Genomic DNA, 21,496 nt, shown 5'->3' on the forward strand with positions numbered 1-21,496 from the left:
GGCACGTATTACATGCCAAGATAGTGTATGGGGATTGCCGGCACACGAAGCAAGCATGCATGTCATTGCCTACCTGCGCGTGAGAGGTATACACACGACATACTGCAAACATGATCATGTGAGCCCGTCCTTAGAAGGACTATACAAACCATTTCTGGAAATGCAACAGTTTATTTAAAGAAGGAAAACTTCATTTTCCTCTTGTCACAATGTATCAGCCTGTATTTCAGGACAGGGAAGAGATGTGTGCTGATGTTGCATTAAGCTCCCACTGGATTTTCTACACTGATACACTGTAACAAACCCTCAACTAAGAGAAGTGTTTGGTCAGGGTAGGTTTTCAGCCTTTGGATGCAAACAATGAATATTTCCACTCACTAACAGCAAGCACAGATCTTAAAAATGACGAGAAAATGAAAAACAAATTGTCAAACTTTTCATTATACAATGATTAAGCTTTGGTCGTTCTCTAGGGTGCCGCTGCTATTGAAATAACATGTCAAAAAATAAATAAGTCCCTCTATCACACTTACATTGAAGCAGATAGAACCAGAACGCAATGGGTTAAAGATGCTGAGCTGTAGATAACAGAAAATAATTCACTGCAGTCATGTGACTCGGGGATCTGTGCGTCATTATGTTGTTTTCCTTTGGATTTTTATCCCTTTATATGAGGATATAAAACTTTCTCGTGTATTTCCGTGTTGCTGTGCGGCGCCAGCAGCGATGTGATATTTAGCAATCCAGGGAACATAATATTCACCATAAACTCCCCAGATCATGTGCCGGTGGCCCCTCCTAGTTTTATGTGATACCAGGATCCTGACATGACTGAGACTACGAGCCAAGAAAGCATGAATATAAATGAGCGCCGTCTGCGCCATCCCGCAGTATTTTTAATGTTACACCATGGAGACATCTCCTGTATAATGTAACAAAATGTGGTAAAAACAACTCACGATTACAGCTTGTAAGGATTTAGTGAAGAAACTTAGAGCTGAAGAATCAGAACTCAAGGACGTATGCCCCATAGAGGCAGCTGCTATGGGGCCCATGATAAAGTTGGGGCCATGGCTCAGGTTAGCCCTACTCTAGCCTTTCTATGGTCTATGACCCTGTTCTGGGAACTAGATCATTTCAGAGGATAATGGAATCCTACCCTCCTCCAAAAGATGGGGGCAAAAAGAGCCAGGGGTGCTATGATGTAAGGGAGCAAAGCCATTTTTAGTTTAGGGGTCTCAGTACTAGAATCATCTTAGAAACAGCTCTCCGCTGCCTTGCCTGAGGATCACATTCTGAGTTTTGCTATATGGTCCTATGAATACCAATTTTATCCCTGCGCTCCCCATCTCCTGGCCCCTCCATCCTCCTCACCTCCAGGAGCCGCTTCATGTGAGTGCAGATTAAACGTTTTACAGATGATAATTACATTGCATCATTTAGTTGACGTCTAATTTGCATTTATGTTGCCAGAAATCCCTGAAGATAAAACAAGTTTATGAAAACATTGTGGCATCTTGTGTGACAGGAAAAAGTTTAAAGAAACTGAGACATAAAATGAAATAACTTTCTGGATTCTATCATGAAGGGAGGAGGAGGAAGAGGGTGTCCAGAGGGGGTGCTGCAGTTACCGCAGTGGACGCAACTCAAGTATGTAAAGCAGTAGGGACTGCAGTGGTGGCGCAGATATCTAGACAATACTATCCGGAAGAACCATACTCTTCAGATCCACCACACAATGCTGCCCATAGCAAGGTACTGTACATAGGCACCAGCACATGACAGTGTCTTCTCCTGGTCCATCAGAAGGTACATCTCTTGCCTCACCACATACCATTGCTTCCTCCTGGTCCAGCACATGGCACTATCTCCTTCTGGTCCACCACATGGCACTGTCTCCTCCTGGTCCACCACATGGCACTATCTCCTTCTGGTCCACCACATGGCACTGTCTACTCCTGGTCCACCACATGGCACTGTCTCCTTCTGGTCCACCACATGGCACTGTCTCCTTCTGGTCCACCACATGGCACTGTCTCCTTCTGGTCCACCACATGGCACTGTCTCCTTCTGGTCCACCACATGGCACTGTCTCCTTCTGGTCCACCACATGGCACTGTCTCCTTCTGGTCCACCACATGGCACTGTCTCCTTCTGGTCCACCACATGGCACTATCTCCTTCTGGTCCACCACATGGCACTGTCTCCTTCTGGTCCACCCTATGGCACTATCTCCTTCTGGTCCACCCCATGGCACTATCTCCTTCTGGTCCACCACATGGCACTGTCTCCTCTTGGTCCACCACATGGTACTGTCTCCTCCTGATCCACCCTATGGCACGGTCTCCTCCTGAATTATCACATGGCACTTTCTCCTCCTGGTTCACCACATGGCACTGTCCCCTTCTGGTCCACCACATGGCACTATCTCCTTCTGGTCCACCACATGGCACTGTCTCCTCCTGGTCCACCACATGGCACTATATCCTCCTGCTCCACCACATGGCACGGTCTCCTCCTGGTTCATCACAATGTATATCTCCTACTCCACCGCATGACATCATCTTCTCCTGGCCCACCAAAAAGTACATCTTCTCCTGCTCCACCACATGGCACTGTCTTTTCCTTAATAATATTACCTTTTTGTGGTCCATCAACCTTGTAAACTGCAGGTCCACCACGCAGCAGCATCATATTTTCCTGATCCCCTTCATGCGACTATCTTATCTTGATCCACAATGTAGCATAATCTACCATTGTCCATCATGGGGCAATGTGTTCCCCTGGGTCCCACTACCATGTCTACTTATGGAAAAATCATCAGCAAATTTCAGTAAAGGGAATTAAAATCTAAAGCAGATCTGATCACAGCTAAAGCCAAGAGCCTCACCAGACATGAGATTTCCCAATCTTCCCAGTGTTGTCTTTATATGATGAATGTAGAATCTTAGATACTTAGGCCCCTCATCCATCATGTGATCAACTTCAGACTGAAGAGCATCTATATACAGTGAAATTCCTGTAATCTGGTGTCTGGTAATCCATCACTTGTGTCCAGCACATAACTACATGTTTGTTAGACAGATGGTTGTGGATCTGCCTTGCCACACAATGATTTGACGTAGGCTATATCTGAAGACAGCACTTGGAGAACCCCGGTTTTAACTGCAGCATGTTCTACTTTTCTGCACATTTGCGCACCAGAGGTCCCTATAGAAGTCAATGGGGGTTGCCAAATGCGCATGCAAAATGAAGGAGCTGCGTAATTCTGTAAAAAGAACACATCTGAGACTCAGAAGAATTAGCTATTTCACTTGGTGTGTCTTTGTTTGCCATGCACGAATGAACATGAAATACGCCAATACATGCGCAAAGAAGCCTGTGTCTGTGTGACGCGATACTAAATGCGTTTTTTATTACTATGAAATTTCAGGTCACCTAAAGGTAAATTGCATATTCATTCCTACAACAACCCCATAATCTAGAATATTCGATACTACATAGACAAATGCACACATATACACTGTTATATATATTCACACATGCTACAAGTATAGCACATTAATAATCACTTGTCATTTCTCTGGAAACCACTGGAATGTGTCAGTAATATATAGACTATGGGATTTGACTACAATTATTGGAGGCCCAGAGCAGTAAATCATAGAGTTTCCACCATGACGGTCCAATCTGTATAAGTAAACAAAGTGCAGATGATGAAAAGTAGAATCCAATAGCACCTGCGGCTGCGGCCACCAGTGAGTTCTGCTCCGCAGCCTCTACCTGCAGCAAGGGATCTACATCTTCAATAAACAATGTGATGTTCAGCGCTGAGGAGGGGCTCAGAAATTATCTGTTCCATCAGCAGGAAATAAAAAATCTATGCGACTGTCCCATATCACATCGGCCACAACTTAACCCATCAGCTGCTGGAGATGTGACAGCAATACAGAGCATAGAAGGAAAAGTTTATGCATATCTGCTGTACTATATACTGCTTCTTCATGTAGCACAGAATTGTTTTATCAGTGACATAATCTCCATGCTACAGAGTCGTCTTCTCTCTGTTGTACAATGTACTGTCTCTCCAGGTACCTGCTGTACAATACATTGCCTTTCCATGCTATAAAGACTTTTTCTACTTGCTGTATAAAATATTGCTTCTCCACCCTCCGTAAACTTGATTTTCTGTACTTCTTCCTTATCATGAAGTATATAACATTTTCTATCCACTTTTTTCACTCCCTATTAAATGTTGCCTTGAATAGGGAATACTCTGGACCTCCTGGGTCTAAACGTGGCCATACATATTAGACAGAAGTAGGCTGATTATTGAACAACCTGGTAAGCAATCGTTTCTTATCCCTCCAGAGACTACAGTGCTGCCATCATAGCTCAGGTATAGAAGATCTGCACGCTAAATGTTCTCTCCCTCGTTCTGCATAATATCATAGAAAGCAGGAATCAAGAACCGTCAGCGAAGATGCAGAAGTCTCCTTCGCACTTCCCAATGTGCCCTTTTTTTAACAGTACGCTCACCATAGGCTCCACTCACAGTCCCATTTTTCCTGCCTGGCAGTCTGATGTGCAAGGATACAGAACTCATCACTTTCGGTCTGCCATCAAGTTTCCCTCAGCTTTGGTATCAAAATTTTTTTGTATAGAAAAAGATTCCTTTCCGCGCTCCTACTGTGGACTTTAAGACAAATCCGCTGTCATGGCAGACAGTTCTTTAGCAGATACAATTTATTCACGAAATGAATATATATAACAAAAAAGATGCATACAAGTGTAATCACTTTGTAGCAATGGACATACAACGCGTTTCGGTGTTTCAAGAACGCCCTTTTCAAGCATAACCTATATCCAAACATTTACCTTATAAATAGTGTATCTTACCTTGTGGAGGTGGGAGTTCCGTGTGAGGCGTGCGCCGCCATGCCGTGTCGCTCTGACGTAATCTCTAAGTGTCCCGCAGTCTGTTCGGGGATACTTCGTATGCGCATGCGCACATACATATTCAACGTTTTTTACGTAGGATAAAGGGAGATTACGCTTAATCAGCTTTGGTATCAGCATGCTTCCATGGTGAAGCTGGGCACTATTCAATCACAGGGTCTCAGCACTTCAGTATCTGCTGCTAGCCAGCTCCTCCATGAAGTGAACGTATGGTTCAGTCCCCCAGAGCCAGGGGTGTAACTATAGAAGATACAGGGGATGCAGTTGCACCCGGGCCCAGGAGCCTTAGGGGGCCCATAAGGCCTCTCTTCTCCATATAGGGAGCCCAGCACTATGAATAAAGCATTATAGTTGGGGGCCCCGTTCCAGGTTTTGCATTGGGGCCCAGGAGCTTCAAGTTACGCCTCTGCCCAGAGCACACAGGTGAATCGCAGGCTTCACTTTATGTCCTGAATTCATCTCATCATCTATAGTCTCACAACTCCCTACTTTGCTGAATCCCCCTATCTGGAAGTAAACTAGCAGCACCATTTTTGAAGGATGGCATGCTATATCTGCAGCGCAGACCACCCGGTGCCTTTAGGCTGCACTGCGCTACTTGCATAAGAAGGGCAGCCTTGCTATGCAGATAGCGTAGCCGCACCAGTCGTGCTGAGCTGCGACTCATTACCACAGTAATCCGCTACACAAGATGCGTTAGTCTTGTTACATTGGTATACCTCTGTTCCTCCAGAGCTCTCTGGTTCATGAATAAAATGACAGATACACAGTATAGACAGACACATACAAAGGCAGAGCACATGAAGGCGCCTGCTGCTGTTACTGTCATGCGTGGAGGTCTGATGACGCAGGATTCAGGATACAATGCTGCACATGGAGTAACCAAAGAATGCAGAAATAAGAATGAACAATAGAATAACAATGATTGAGCGATTGAACTTTGAATAAAGATGCAATAATCGTTCAAAAAAATTCCTGGATCGTTCAAATTTGAGCAATTATAATCGTCCATATAAACCCGCGCTTGTAATTGCAGGCACAGCTTCCATTGATTACCCTACAGAACAGATTTACAAGGCATTCAAGATGTTTAGAGGATTGTGCTGGATTCACCTGTTTCCCTAATGTAACCGCTCTCTCCATCCATCCCTAGCGCAGACATAAATGCTCAGGCTCTGATTTCCTTCATTTTTACACGTCTTGCCCTTGATTTCATTCCCCGCTGGATGAAATAAATGAGCATTTACCATGCCTTTGTGAGATGGTTGAGGGATAGCAGGGTGTGGGAGGTTAGTAATGGCCTCATCCCTCATGGTCAGTCTGCGTAGGACGATGCTGATATTGTAGAAGTGGTGCTCTCCACGGCTCTGTGCAGATGCTGTGGTCCTTTGGATTCTCCTTTGTCTCATTTTTTGTCCTTTTTTCACCTGATGCTGTCCAGAAGTAAAAAATCCCATCTCATCAGTGTATTGGCTACAGAGCTCACTCTCCAGTTACATCTGAGAAAGGGTGAATGCCCATGAACGGATTTCTACTGCGTTTCCTGCGGTGGAAATCTGCGTGTGAATTCCGCAGCTATTAGGTTCTATTGAACCTAATAGCTTTTCTGCCAGCCAATGGTCGCATGGGGAATTCTACCATGGATTTCCGCAGTAGAAAATAAATCGCGGCATGTTCTATTTGCTGTGGATTTACGCTGCGGAAGGTCTCCATTAATATATGGTATTAACAAAGACCGCAGAAAAACACGCATAAATCTGCTGGCATATCCTGCGACGCTCGTGGGCATGAGCCCAAAGACCTTACAGGGCTGACGCAGTCCCATGTAAATAAAGCTTGTATAAGAAAAGGTTCCGCAACTTTCTACTATACTTTAAATTCTTCACCATTGCTGTCAATGAATTAAACATTGCGACCCGTGCCCTGGTATTGACCTATACTTACCTGTCCGGCATCTTCTCTCTCTGCACTGCGATGTGCCGGCTGGCGCACAGCCACACATGCACAGTGCAGAGGCGGCGCATCAGCGGTGCCGTTTCTGTGCGGGCCGCTGCGAGGCTTGCACAGAAATAGGAAATACCGCAATTTGTTTACCATGTGAGTTTTCACACGGTCAAATCACGTCTGTCTGCTTATCTAATGGAATCCTATGGCAGCGTGCAGAAATTCTGCAGGGCTCATGCTGCTCACGCACGCAACGAAATAGAGCATGCTGCAATTTTTTTCTCTTCATATCGATACACAGTGTCCACACGCTGGTGTGCATGGATCAATGAAAGTCCACTGAATTTAATTTACTCCATTTGCTACATATCATGCAGTTGTGCAATGCACGTGTGATATGGCGTGAAAACATGGTCGTGGACATGAGTCCTTAGAAGGTGTCTGAAGATAATCCTGTGTCTTGTAATCCCAGCTGCAGCACAAATCTCTCTTTTGCCACAAACTCCAAGCTAATAGCTATTCTACACTAATACTGTACATTGTAACAAATCTTCAGCAGTGAGAAGTATCAGGATAAGCCGAGACTAAATTGTAGGAACTGCCAGGAGTAAATAGCGAGCAGTTTTTTTTGCTCTTTACCACTCAGATGGTTTGGGTGTTGGTGAACATTATTCCTTTATTCTGCGTTTTCACTCCAGCAGTAATCAGGATATATAGAGTGCAGTGAATACGTTTGCACAGCGCTGTCTGCCCCTCCGAGCGTCCCCTCCTCATCCTCATATCAGTGTAATTACATCTGCTTGTTTGGTTACTGTAATTTCTTCTGTAGTCGTCTTCTCCTCTGGAACGCAGCAGTGTCAACAAGCATTAATACGTAATTGAGATGATAGCATCATTAATGTCACTTCTGACCAGCTACTATGACAGCTAGGTGTTCGCAGAAAGCACAATAGTGCGGCTTCTGTAAACCAAAAGATTTTCAGCAGAAAAACTATGTAATGTCCCATTTACACAGGACGATAGTCGAATAAACCTGTGCTTCCCAACTTCAGTCCTCGGGGACCACCAACAGGTCATGGTTCAGGATATCCTATAGTAAGAACACCTGTGGCAATGTCTGAGGCACCGACAATAATTACATCACATGTGCAATACTGAGGAAATCCTGAAAACATGACGGTCCCTGAGGATGGGAGTTGGGGAACACTGCCTGAGTGCTGACGTCACCGGTAGGGTCAGTTAGTGCACGTGTACAGTGATTAGACAGCAAGAGAAGACTGCTGGATCACTGGCTTCCTGCTCAGCACTCACCTTCTACGTGAAGCACAATAACAACAAGTTAATGAATAATAAACGATTTATATTGGACGGTTATCGCTCAATTTAGTTTGTTTGGATGAATTTTGAGCGATAATTGTCCTGTGTAAATGGCCCTTGAGACACACGTGTAAAGACATCCGGCTGCCACCCAGCCCTCAACTCCTCTCAAGGTGCTCTGGCTGTACTGCTCCAGTACTAGGACATCGACATACTTGGCGCTCAGGAATAAAATAAAGTCACAACAATACTCGGGGGGGGGGGGGGGGGCAAAGATTACACCGACACTTGGGTTAAATGAAGCCCCAATATTTTTGGCCATACAGTGATTCTACAGTTTGGCGAGGAATGGTTGACTTCTTTAGCGTTTTACTGATAATACATATGAAACATAAAGCAGCCGCACTAGAGAAGTCTTTGGGCCCAAATAAGGGACAGTGACACAGCTTCTGCAGCAGGTACAAACAAAGTTCAATAGAATCAACTGATCTTTTCCACTTGTGGAGAGGCACTCATTTAGACCAGATTCGCATAAGCACATAAGTATTTGCGTTCACGCTTACGTCGTATTTTTGTGGAATGGGCGTTGCGTATTTGCATGAACAACTGGATTTTTTACTGTAAAAAATATGCATCAATGCTCCCAGCCATTGAAATGGCCAATCAGTTTCAAGAGTTTAAAATGTTCTCTTTCCCTGCGCAAATGCACAGGAAACTAGGGCAAATACATGCATGTGAACAAACCCATCTAAATCAACGAGTTCCATTTTCTGCATATTGTGTGTGCAAATTTTTCGCGCTCAAATATGTCCCTGTGAATCCTGCCTTAAGGCCTCGTTCACACGAGTGTGGTTTTAGCGCAGTATAGGCGCATGAAAAGATTGCAGTTATACTGCACTAAAGATAGCGTGTACGTTATCATGGCCAGACGATATGCACTGTGATCTGATGCATTGGATTCCAATGCTTCCGATCACATGGGCGTATTTGCGAGACGCTCTGGAACTATGTTTGGGACGGAATACGTCGGCTGCTGCATGGGCTCCTATGGGAGCCCATGGCAGCGGCCGTAGGTGGGAGGGAGTTTAGCAGCGTGGCTGCTAAACTCCCTCTCTCTATTCTCCTCCCCTTCTCCGTGCAGGCTCACCTGTCTTCCTCCCCGTTCATTCTGTACAATGGGAGGGGGCAGGGCTAAGTGCCGGTCTGCCCCGCCTCCTCCCATTGATGGCTATAGACAAGGGGCGAGACATGGGCGGAGCTAAGCGGAAGACAGGTAACCCTGCAATGGGGTGGGAGGGGAAATGGGAGATGGCCATATGAACGACACACAAACATTTGATTTGTGCGCCCGTTCATCAGGTTTTTCGCCCACAATGTAGCGTATATCGGCCAGCCGTGAAAACAGCCGGCCGATATGCACTCGTGTGAAAGAAGCCTTACTGTGTCAGGCTCACTAATGGCCACAGTTAGGCTTTATTTACATGAGTGTTCTTATGCAGCTATTTAGCCATGTTTTTATGTCCCCCAAAAATCGCGACCATCTGAAGCGTTGGCTTCCAATGTATTCATTCAATTGACCAATTTGTACCCACGTAAAAACGTTGTGTCGGAAAAAATAGCACAAACGTGATCAAAATCAGCAAGCAAATTTATACGCTGCTGGAAAAGATGGATCTTGCTCTATCTTTCGACCAATATATGCTGGCAGCTCCCATTGACTCCTATGGGAGCAGAATAAAAAGGGAGGGGGAGTGAGTTTAGCAGCGTCCAACGCAGGGAAAAGCTTAAAGGTGCCTCTATTTAGGCATTAGAAGTCATTCCAAAGATTTATGCCGAGCGAGGGATTTCCGGGCTGTGGCGTATTTTTTCTCTAATACGTTGCACCCGGCCGTGTGAATGGACGAGAAAATGCTAATTAAGCTTGGAACTTGATCACATCTTTTCTTCATTCACGCTTTTTTTATGGCGCATACGGCTGACCGTAAAACACATACACTTGTGTGAATGAAGCCTAAGTCTAACTCCCTCACTCGGACACCAGTCATTGGCAAGGCATTAGGCTGCCTTTCCACAGCCGCAAGAGAAGAGGGGGGAGCACTGACAGGTCTCTGTGATGAGCCTATCTAATAGATAGGCTCACTGCAGAGAATTACGGCAAGCCGCAGCATGCCGCGATTTTAATCCTGCGAGCGCAGAATCGCTATGATTCTCCGCTCGGGGATGTCAGGCTGTGCTTTCCATAGTTAGCCTATGAAAAGCCTTTTATAGCCTGATCCGTGGGTGATTTATCGCCAGGGATCACGCTACGACTATCGCCTATGGACAGGCAGCCTTAATGTACAATAGAAAGAATGTATGTCCTCTATGAGGGTGTCTTCAGATGACCGTATTTTCGCACACAAAATTTGCATGTGCATTGCATTGAGATGGTTCGTTCACACTTTAGCAGCATGAAGGTTCCTGTACTTAGAGCGGTTGTCCAATTGTAAACTATTGATGGCCTAACTTTAGGATAGGTCATCAATAGTAGTTTGACAGGGGCCCGTTACCTGATACACCCACCAATCAGCTGTTCACCATTCATTTCAATGTGATTTGTCCTGCAATTTCAACCCTGGCCACTACAGTAAACACGGAGCTGTCTGCTTCCTGCAGAAATCTGCTTAGTGCATAAGCACACTGACTCCAAAAACAGTTGAATGCCAGGGGTTCTTGGTGATGAACCCCAATGAGCTACTTTTGTTGAAGTATCCTGAGGATTGGCTATCATTAGTTCACAACTGGACAACCCCTTTAAAGGGTAAGTCCATCTCTGAACCCCATATTACAGGTCACATATAGATCTAATCTCTATAAACTGTGGAGTCACATGGATTAGTAGTTTCTACACATACACATCTCTAAGAATAGCAGTTTCTCCAAAAACAAATAAACAGAGCATACTGTGTGCAGACACTGAATGTCTGCCTGTCCACGGGCGATAGTTCATTGTGTTACTCGTGGCTGTCCACGAGCAGAGAACCACAGCGATTCTCCGCTCGCGGGATTCAAATCACGGCATGCTGCAATTTGCCACGATTCTCCATGGTGAGCCTATCTGTCAGATAGGCTCACCGCAGAGAGCTGACAGCGGCCCCCCCCCCCTCCTCCCCTGTGGCAGAATATCGCTAGTGATATTCCGTCACTGCCGTAGACAGGGGGCCTTATCCGCTGCCATAATCCGGCCGCAGGTAACACAGTGAACGCTTTCCATAGACCTAACTATGGAAAGCGCAGCCCGACGTCTCCGCTCGCAGGATTGAAATTGTGATATGCTGCGCTTTGCTGCAAATCTCCGCGGTGAGCCTGTCCATCAGATAGGCTCACCGCGAAGACCTGTCATTTCTCCCCCTCCCCACCTCCATGCTTCCACATGGCAGAATATCGCTAGCGATATTCTACCTCGCCCGTGGACAGGCAGTCTATGGGGGAATACCCACTTGCGTTTTTCTTGCGCGATATCGCTGCGTTTTTTTCACGCGATTGTCAATGGGACTTTCTAATGTTAAAAACGCATCGCACAAAAATTGCAAAGCACCAACTTGCGATGCGTTTTTTAACATTAGAAAGTCCCATTGACAATCACGTGAAAAAAAGCACAGCAATATCGCGTGAAAAAAAACGTGCAAGAAAAACGCAAGTGTGCAGGAGCCCTAAGACGGTAGAACACTGAGTACAGCTCTGAAGTACTATACAGGCTGCCATTCGGGAATACAGGATAAGCACTAAGGTACACAGTGACTCCACCACAGTACAGGATAAGTAAGGCCGCCTGTATGCGAACGGATTTGCAGTGCAGAATCCGTGGTCCATACCGTGGATCCGCAGCAAATACTGTTCAGTACATGCTATGGAAAAGCGCTTCTTCCTGCAAACTCACAGAATCAAATTGCGGTTTTCGCAAATTTCGTGAGCAGAGGAAAAACTCTACATGGTCGGCTTCCATTGAAGTCAATAAAAAGTGTCCGAGCTGCGGCCCTTCCGCAATTGACATTGCAGAAAGGTTGAGAATTCCGTGTCATCGCCTAGCAACGGTGCGGGAAAAATAAACTTTAAAAAAAAATCTGTACTGCGTATGTCTGACGGCGACTTGCCATGGCCATCTACAGTATAAACTAAAGAAAAAGAAGACAGGTAAGTGCGGACACCCGCTGCTGTCAAGGTCAGATTCTGCTGTGGGCTCCCCCATGCGGAATCCAACCCGCTCGTCTGTAGGTGGTCTAATGTAATGTGTGTACACAGCGCCTCCACCGACAGAACAGTGAGTGCAGCTCTGGAGTATAATACAGGATGTAACTCGGGATTAATACTATTTACAGAGAAACTTGGTGTGAAGTTAGAAAGTAACAGGTAGAAGAAAGCATCTGATTGGCTGTCATAGGTGGCAGCAGCTGCATGATACAGGGGATTGCTTTGCATAGGTTGACCTTGGTGCCCTCAACTCCATTATTTCGGTTGCAGTTGGCTGGAGCCTCCCCCATTAACATCAGTGATAATTGTGAACGGCACGGAACCTGCAGCGGGGACGTTACTCATTATTAGGAGATACATCCCAGCACTCACAAGTCGTCAGCTGTGATTACACTACATAACGTTTTAACTGCCCGCCGGGTGCTTGTAACGGCCGCTCTGTATAATTATGTCTTACAAAGTCTGCTCTCATCAATCTCATTACCTGTCAGGACTGCACCAGCCATTAATGACCTCTTATAGGACACGGTGTAGTTCTCCCATGTGTTTGTTTACTGCATCACATAAAATTATATGAGGAGCTGAGAACTTTGGGGGACAAAGCGGCTGCAATTTAGGCAATAAAGGAAACAACGTGTCTCAAATTTGTACAATTGCCCATTAAAAGCTGAAATTTTCCAGATTGTTATTCTGCTTATTGTGGGCAGGTTTGATGGGTTGCATAGTCCAGAGCTGCGTTCGTACATGGCATTTTTTGTTGCTGTTTTGAACCGGGAGGGGGAGTGGGGGTGATTAAATGAAAGCGTGTATTGTTAAAAAACGCATGCGATTTTTAAAAAACACATGCAGTTTTTAACAATGCATGCATTTAAAATAAAAAAAATGCATGTGCTTTTTTTTAAAAAAAAAAAACCAAAACGCTGTGTGTGAACGCAGCCTTTAGGAACCTTTAACATGCTTAGAATGTGTGGTTCTGACATCCCCTAATAACATGTAGGGACAGCCAGCTCAACCCGACATTGAGATTTCCCTGCATAGCTCCCATGTCGGGCGAGGTCCGACACGTTTCTAACACTTTGCAGAAAAGAGGTCCGACATACAATCTGTCTTCTGCATATGTATGCTGGTAATTATTAGGAAATTGTAGTACCAGTGTTTCTGGTGTCGCAATGCGCCACACAGCTCTGCTACATCGTGCATCCATTATGATCCCCACACATCACACACAGCTCTGCTACATGCATCCTGATTGACACACATCACACACAGCTCTGCTACATGCAACCTGATTGATACACATCACACACACACAGCTGTGGTACATGCATGCTGATTTCCAGGCATCACCAGCTCAGCAGACTCCTGGATACTGTGATCAGCCCCTGGTCATGTGATCCCTGACTTCATCCACACAGGTGATCACATGACGGTAACGTCATCACATGTCCTGGTGGTAGCTGTCGGCTTATCCAGTATACAATACTTTGTACCAAACTGCACAATGGCTCCTCCCACAGCAGTAACATCACCGCAGGTCCTTCAGCCCACCGGATCTCTTTCACCAAACTGCATAATGGCTCTTCCCACAGTAGTGACATCACCACAGGTCCTTCAGCCCACCGGATCCCTTTTACCAAATAGCACAATAGCTCCTCCCACAGCAGTGACATCACCACAGGTCCTTTAGCCCACCGCATCTCTGTGGTGGTGGTAGGTCGGTGTCTTCTGTCAGGACTGCGGAGTTGTGTCTGAGATAATTATGGCTTAGCTGTATTCTCATTTGTTATTTTTGTCCTCCCATTCCAAGAGCCCTAACTGTGTTGTTCTTCTGTCAGTCAGGCTCTGTGTTTGTATATGTTGCAGGACCTGCGATGACATCACTAGGGGCGGAAGGATGACATCACCAAGGGTGGAGCATGAGAAGCACCCACACACATACATACTTATAATGGACAAGTGGTCATTAGTAGTTTAATTTCATGTCATTCACACTGGGAACTGCTGCGTAAATATTAAATCATACATAGAAACGATGGAAACCAATGATCTGAAGAAAATGCTTGGAATGACCAATAATGCTTAAGTAGAAGTAGCTGTCTTATTTTCCCTGCGTTGTACACAAGGCAACTCCCTCCCCCTACATTTTTCCTGCTGCCATTGAAGTCTATGGGAGCTTGCTGCGTATCACATCAAAAGATAGGGCAATACCTATCTTCTCACACGGCGTATGAAAATGGTCACCTCTGTATTATTTTTCCTGGGATTATTATTTTATGCGGCAAAAAAATGCTTGTTTGAATGAACCCATTGAAATCCAATGCCTCACATGGTCGCGTTTTTTGAGCGATTTTTTTTTTTTTAACATGACGAAATACATGCTTAAATACGGTTGTCTGAATAAACCCATAGGACCCCTTTACACAGGACGGCCTCTCGGGTCCAGATGCCTGACAGGTCATCCCAGCAATGATTGTTCCTTGCTGTTACACAGGAACAAGCATCACTGACTGAACAGAGGCAGAGTTGTCTGGGGAGGCATGCAGAAACTGAGCGGCAAACGATAACAGAACAAATTAATTTGTTTTGTCGGTGCCCGTATTTAGGCTGAACGATACATTCAGATTATTGCTGGATTGTGGGAATCTGAACGATTTATCGGCTCGTGTACAACATATATTATATAGTGCCACTACTAGCCACAATGATAAGCACCTGCTTGTAGCATACACTGGACTCCGAGAGTGATAGGCAGCCCCCTAGCTGCAGCAGCCATGCTGTCTATGTTTTGTGCGGTGGTTGCTTTGCTTTCATCTCCATTCTGTACATCTGGAGTTTTATTATTTCATATTCAACAAAAGCTTTTTATCCAAAATGACAGAAATAAAGCTGAGAAGCGTCAAATTCCCTGAGTCTAATATTCTCCCCAACTTCAAAGAAGAAGCCTCATCAGTATTCGGAGCGCACAGCGGATGCTCCACGTTCAGACCCCTGAAGATGTGCACTGTGCCGCCCATTAATGTCACATTTGGAAGATATTAGTGGAACGGTGGCGATAACAGGAGGGCGGCAGAAATCACTGAAATCACAATCCTTATTTGTCAGGAGAAAAAAGGAAATTTCACGGTGAAATGAAAAGAATTTTCTACAAGAAAATGCAAAACCTGAAAAAGGGGTTGCTAGAAACAGCAATTATACTGGGCCCTATTACCAATATTCACTAGTGTTGCTTATCTTCAACTACACTGCGCCAAACAGTGACAGCTCACAAAGATGCAAGCTATACTCTGTGGCCTTCTGTTATCACATATTGTGCCTCCCAGGGATTGTGGCTTATTTAGTTGGCAGTGCTTTTTTTGTTAATATAAAACCAAACAGGGAAACAGCAAATACACACAGTGTGTGTTAGCGGCCTCAGATGTCATTAAAAGTCACCAGTCCCGCCACTACGAATTATTTGCAGGCTTTATGCAGCTAGCAGTGGTTTCTGCAAACTACAAACTTATAAGCTAAGTTACATAAAACTACATTAAAAAGTGAACCATCCCCCAGGTATTGGAATGTAAAAAAAGATACCACCCCAATCATCCACAAGCACAGAGCCTGAACACGAGTATTGCACAGCAATGGAAATGCTGCCCTTCAGGCTAGTGGATACAGACGCTTTCTGCAACGTGATGTTCCATGCTAACCAACAGCACCAGATGCCCAGCCACAATTTCTTTGCCCAAAAAGCCGTCCCTGGCCTGCATTGCCATCTGAGTGATAATGTGTCCCTGACATTGAAGAGCACTGTCAGTGACAGCATAACCTGACCATGGACACGTGGTCCAGCAAGCATGGTCAGAGGCGTTACATATCCTTAACAGCACACAGGGTCATAAAACCAAAAGTGGTACCTCCAACAGTTGTGGGACATTCATCCTTCTCTGTCCCTCTGTCCCTTCCTCACCCCCTCCTTCTCTTCCTCCACCTCTTCATACTACCCTTCAACACCGTCCACATCAGCACCGGTATTCATATGTGACAAAATCCAAACCCCAAACAGCGGTCCACATGGTGATCGCCAAAATGCTGTCCTAAAACTTGTATGTCTAGGAGAGCACAGCCATACGGCCAAAGAGCTGTTAACGGCTCTACAGGTCCAGGTTGATATGTGGCTGTACAATTTGTAGCCAGGCAAGTTCAAGTTCACACACGTACCTTGCCTGACCCATATGATGAACCGGGTAGTGCAGCACTTCCTAAGCAATCACCCAGGTTTACATCCACTGCTACAAAAGGCCACGAAACTGTGCTGACACTTTTGTCATTCACACCCAGCCACCTATCGTCTGGCGAAGATGCAGCAACAGTTCGGACCACCACTCAATCGTCTCATCTGTGATGTGCCTACATGGTGGAATTCCACGTTGCATATGTTGCTAAGCCAGGAGCAGAGGGCAATCACGGAGTACCAGCGGATGCTGTGTGGAGGTTGGTCACTTGACGACTATGGAGTGGCTGCAGATCAAACATGCCTGTGCTGTTTTAGCCTGCTTCGAGAAGCGACCAAAATGGTCAGTGGTGATGATGCACTGATCAGTATGACCATCCCTGTTGTCTGCCTGCTGGAACAGATGTTACAGGGCCTCAAAGACAATGATGTGTTCTTGTCACAGGAGCAGGAGGAGAAAGGGGTAACAATCTTGCAACTGGCTGGCGAGACCGCCATTACACATTGGGCAAGAATGGGAGGTCTCTTCTCCAAAATGTTTCTCCATCCCTGGGGAAAATATAGAGGAGGAAGAATGTGGGCCACCACCCTTAGGTAATCTGAAGCATCTGAGCGCCTTCATGCTGCAGTGCTTGAAGAAAGATCGTCACATAGGCCACATCAAAATATCAGATCATTACTGGGTGGCCACTCTCTTTGATCCCTGCTACAGGGCCAAAATGACGAATCTCATTACGGCAGTGGAGAGCGTTTTTAACCCCTTAATGACATGGCCTATTTTGGGCTTAAGAACGCAACGATTTTTGGTGGATTTTCTTCTCCATTTTTCCATCGATGCGGACGTATAAGGGCTTGTTTTTTGCGTGGCAAACTGTAGTTTTTATTGGTGCCACTTTTGGGTACATAGACTATATTGTAAAACTTTTTATTTTTCTTTTTTATGATAACAGGGAGAGAAAACGCATCAATACTGCCATAGATTTTTTTTTTTTACAGCGTTAATCATGCAGCATAAATGACACAATCAATTTTTTCTGCGGGTCGGTACGATTACAAAGATACCAAAATTCTAACATTTTTTTAGTTTTTTTTCCACTTTTCTGCAATAAAAACCCTTTTTTTGGAAATCTTTTTTTTTTCTAAATCGCTGCATTCAAAGTCCTGTAACTTTTTTTTTCTTCTATGTATGGAGCTCTATGAGGGCTTATTTTTTGCAAGACGAGCTGTAGTTTTTATTGGTACCATTTTGGGGTACATATGGTTTTTTTGATCACTTTTATTGTGTTTTTAGGGAGGCAAAATGCTAAAAATTAGCATTTTGCCTCAGTTTTTTAGCGTTTTTTTAACGCTTTTTTCCGTGCACAGTCAAAAGCATGTGCCACTTATTGTACGTGTCGTTACGGACGCGACAATACCAAATATGTGGGATTTTAATATTTTTAACATTTTTCTTTTTTATCTTTTTTTTACACAATTTGTGTCCCTCTGGGGCACTTACAGTACAGCACTGATGATCGCTGTGATAAGGCATGGCAGGGCTACTGCTCTGCTATGCCTTATCGCTTATACAGCAATCACAGGCTATGGCAATACAGAGCATCAGTATCTGGCCTCCTGTTGCCACAGCAACCAGCCGGGCTCTCTGCAATTATATCGCGAGAGCCCAGTAACGTCACAGACGGAGCGCGCTCCCTCTGTGAACCCCTCCCATGCCGCGATCTACTTAGATCGCGGCAGGGAAAGGGTTAACAGCGGGGGGCTCATCTCCGATGCACCCCTGCTGTTGCAGCGGGAGGCGGGTTATGACTGACAGCCGCCTCCCTCTGTGGGATAGCGCAAGATCACTTATGATCTCACGCTATTCCCAGGACGTAAGTTTACGCCCTGTTCCGGGAAGAACCCCGCTGCCAGGATGTAAACTTACGCCCTGGAGCGGGGAAGTGTTATCAGGGCAGACTATTAATCAGCTTAAGTATAGCATTTCCTCATTGCTGTGCGTATGTAGCTCATGGTGGACAAACAGCAAGTATAACAGATGTCTGGTATAGGTTTTTCAGCCCATTGCATCCTGCAGCAGAAGCAGTCAGCACTTATCCATCATGGTCCAAGACTATGTCAGCTCCCACATAGATGTACTCAGACATGGCATTGGCCCTTTTGACTTCTAGAAGTCTGTGCTGGATGAGTGGCCAGAACTTGCACAACATGCTTTATAATGCTTTACTTAAAGGGGTTGTCCCGCGCCGAAACGGGTTTTTGTTTTTTTTCAACCCCCCCCCCGTTCGGCGCGAGACAACCCCGATGCAGGGGTTAAAAAAGAACACCGGAGAGTGCTTACCTGAATCCCCGCGCTCCGGTGACTTCTTACTTACCTGCTGAAGATGGCCGCCGGGATCTTCTCTCTCGGTGGACCGCAGGGCTTCCGTGCGGTCCATTGCCGATTCCAGCCTCCTGATTGGCTGGAATCGGCACATGACGGGGCGGAGCTACACGGAGCCGGCATCCAGCACGAGCGGCCCCATTGAGGAAAGAAGAAGACCCGGACTGCGCAAGCGCGTCTAATTTGGCCATTAGACGCCGAAAATTAGACGGCCTCCATGGAAACGAGGACGCTAGCAACGGAGCAGGTAAGTGAAAAACTTCTTATAACTTCTGTATGGCTCATAATTAATGCACAATGTACATTACAAAGTGCATTAATATGGCCATACAGAAGTGTATAGACCCACTTGCTGCCGCGGGACAACCCCTTTAAAGTACTGGGTTCCCTATATGGAGAAGAGAGGCCTTATAGGCCCCCTAAGGCTCCTGGGCCCGAGTGCAACCACATCCCCTGTATGCTCTATAGTTACGCCCCTGATTAGCTAGCACACTGGCAATTGTTACTCACATATGACTGACCATAGATTTATATCAAAGACCACACTGTGCCCTCAAGGTGATGTTGCTGGTTGTGGTGGTGGAAATGCTGCTGCTCTCCTTCTCCTGCTTCCCCCATGTTTCCTCCTCCTTCTCCCTAAATGAAAAAAAATGATAAACACAAGAAACCGCTGTAACTCTACAGCTTTTCCTTGGAGAAGGTCCATCCTTGGCCGTTCTGTTCACCTGGTAGAACTTGTCCTTTGCAAACTTGATGGCATTGCTCATAAAACAAGCAACACATCTGCTGTCTTGTGTAGCGAAATTTTTTGAGCGCTCTACAGCTGTTTTTTAGAGAAGGTCCGTGTTGGAGTGTTCTGTTCACCTTGCAGAATTTCTCTATGTAAAATGTATGATATTGCAGAGGCGTAACTTGAAGCTCCCGGGCCCCGATGCAAAACGTGGAACAGGGCCCTGAATTATAATGCTTTACTTAAAGTACTGGGTTCCATATATGGAGAAGAGAGGCCTTATCGGCCCCCTAAGGCTCCTGGGCCCGGGTGCAACCGCATCCCCTGCATCCTCTATAGTTACGCCTCTGATATTGCTTTTAAAACAAGTAGTAAACCTCCTATCTTCCTTTGTACATTTGCTGACCCTATGTGGGCCTTCTTCATTTTCAGTGATACCCCTGTACTACGATTGACCCCTACACCACTGTACACTATTTTGACCAATGTTTGGGAAGAGCACAGTGTTCCCTAGATGTGTTGATGTAATCCCATGAAATTTGGGGGGCTTTGGTTACAATGGAGGGTAAATTAGTGAACCACTAATCGCTCGTCACTAATATCCCCCTCCAATACACATAGCTTTGGGCTATAGAGTGCCATAGCTCCCACCCACTAAGAAGAGCAGCAATGACATAAGCATACAAGGTGGAGCCATCTCACGATTGAAATGCAAGCCTCTTACTATATGGACTCCATTTTTATTGCATATACAGGACCACAATGTCTGACATCAATACTAGAAGAATCCCAAAACACTGTTCACCAAGTTTTGGGGGGCTACAAGCTGCTCCACTGGTTTTACAGATCCCTCCTTTGTATAATATATGTAGTTAATATAGAGGTTTCCGTACTGAAATATCAGCTGACTTGTCTGCAGTATATTTGCTGCAGGCCTAGGTCTAGGGTAGTACTAGATATCCCCAAGAGGAAGAGTCAAGCCCCCATGATTTGCATTGATGCTTTTATATCCCTGAATTCTAGTGAATAAATTGAAGGGATGAGAGAATACTAGATACATTTCAGCCTATATAAACGGAGAAAAGCAGAGAGAACACTAAGGGAAGTATGACACCTCAGGCTGTTCTATGGTCAGACACACGAGACAAGATAATAGGGAGCTCTATGCCTATTCTGTCCCCACAGCTCCATTATGGACGCACCCGCAGCAGTTAAACCAGCAAGTTATTTCCATTATTCTTCCCCAACTAACAACTGTACAGTGAAGGATTTCAGCAGAAAATACATTGTTACCATGACGAATACAGAACAGAGAAGCCGAGCGGCTCAGGAAGCACAAATATTTGAATAATAGGAATTAAGTTTGGCTTTATTTGCTGCAGAGCGGTGGAACGGAGCGATAAAACTGCCAGCGAGCACGTGATAGAGCCGGAACGGCCTCTCAACTTATTATATGGGACATAAAACTGTTCTCTGGGACCAGGAAGAAAGAATCCTGGAGGCAAGAATAAAGTTTTGTGGATGTTTTATTTGCCGTCTTCCAAACAGAGTTTGAATGGACGATAAATATCCGATGCAGTAATATATGGCGATTATTCCGCTGCAGCAGAGAATAGACTTAGATTGTACTGTACACAGAATTGTGAGCTTTCCCTTCATTGGGTGACAATAAACGCTGAGCTTCAGGAGAAATACATCCTAGTCCCGCTCTGGGGATTTATAG

General features: G+C 45.4%; 1 protein-coding gene across 1 annotated transcript in view; it reads left to right on the forward strand.

Moving 5' to 3' along the window:
* Window positions 1-3,716: 3,716 nt before the first annotated feature.
* SEL1L (SEL1L adaptor subunit of SYVN1 ubiquitin ligase) overlaps window positions 3,717-21,496 on the forward strand; it is a 72,733-nt gene continuing 54,953 nt past the window's right edge. Inside the window, exon 1 of the mRNA XM_066607598.1 lies at window positions 3,717-3,721. The gene's annotated coding sequence lies outside the window, so the exon portion shown is untranslated. The remainder of the gene's footprint in view (window positions 3,722-21,496) is intronic.

This window comes from Eleutherodactylus coqui, chromosome 6 (genome assembly GCF_035609145.1).
Source record: "Eleutherodactylus coqui strain aEleCoq1 chromosome 6, aEleCoq1.hap1, whole genome shotgun sequence".
Taxonomy (NCBI): Eukaryota; Metazoa; Chordata; class Amphibia; order Anura; family Eleutherodactylidae; genus Eleutherodactylus; species Eleutherodactylus coqui.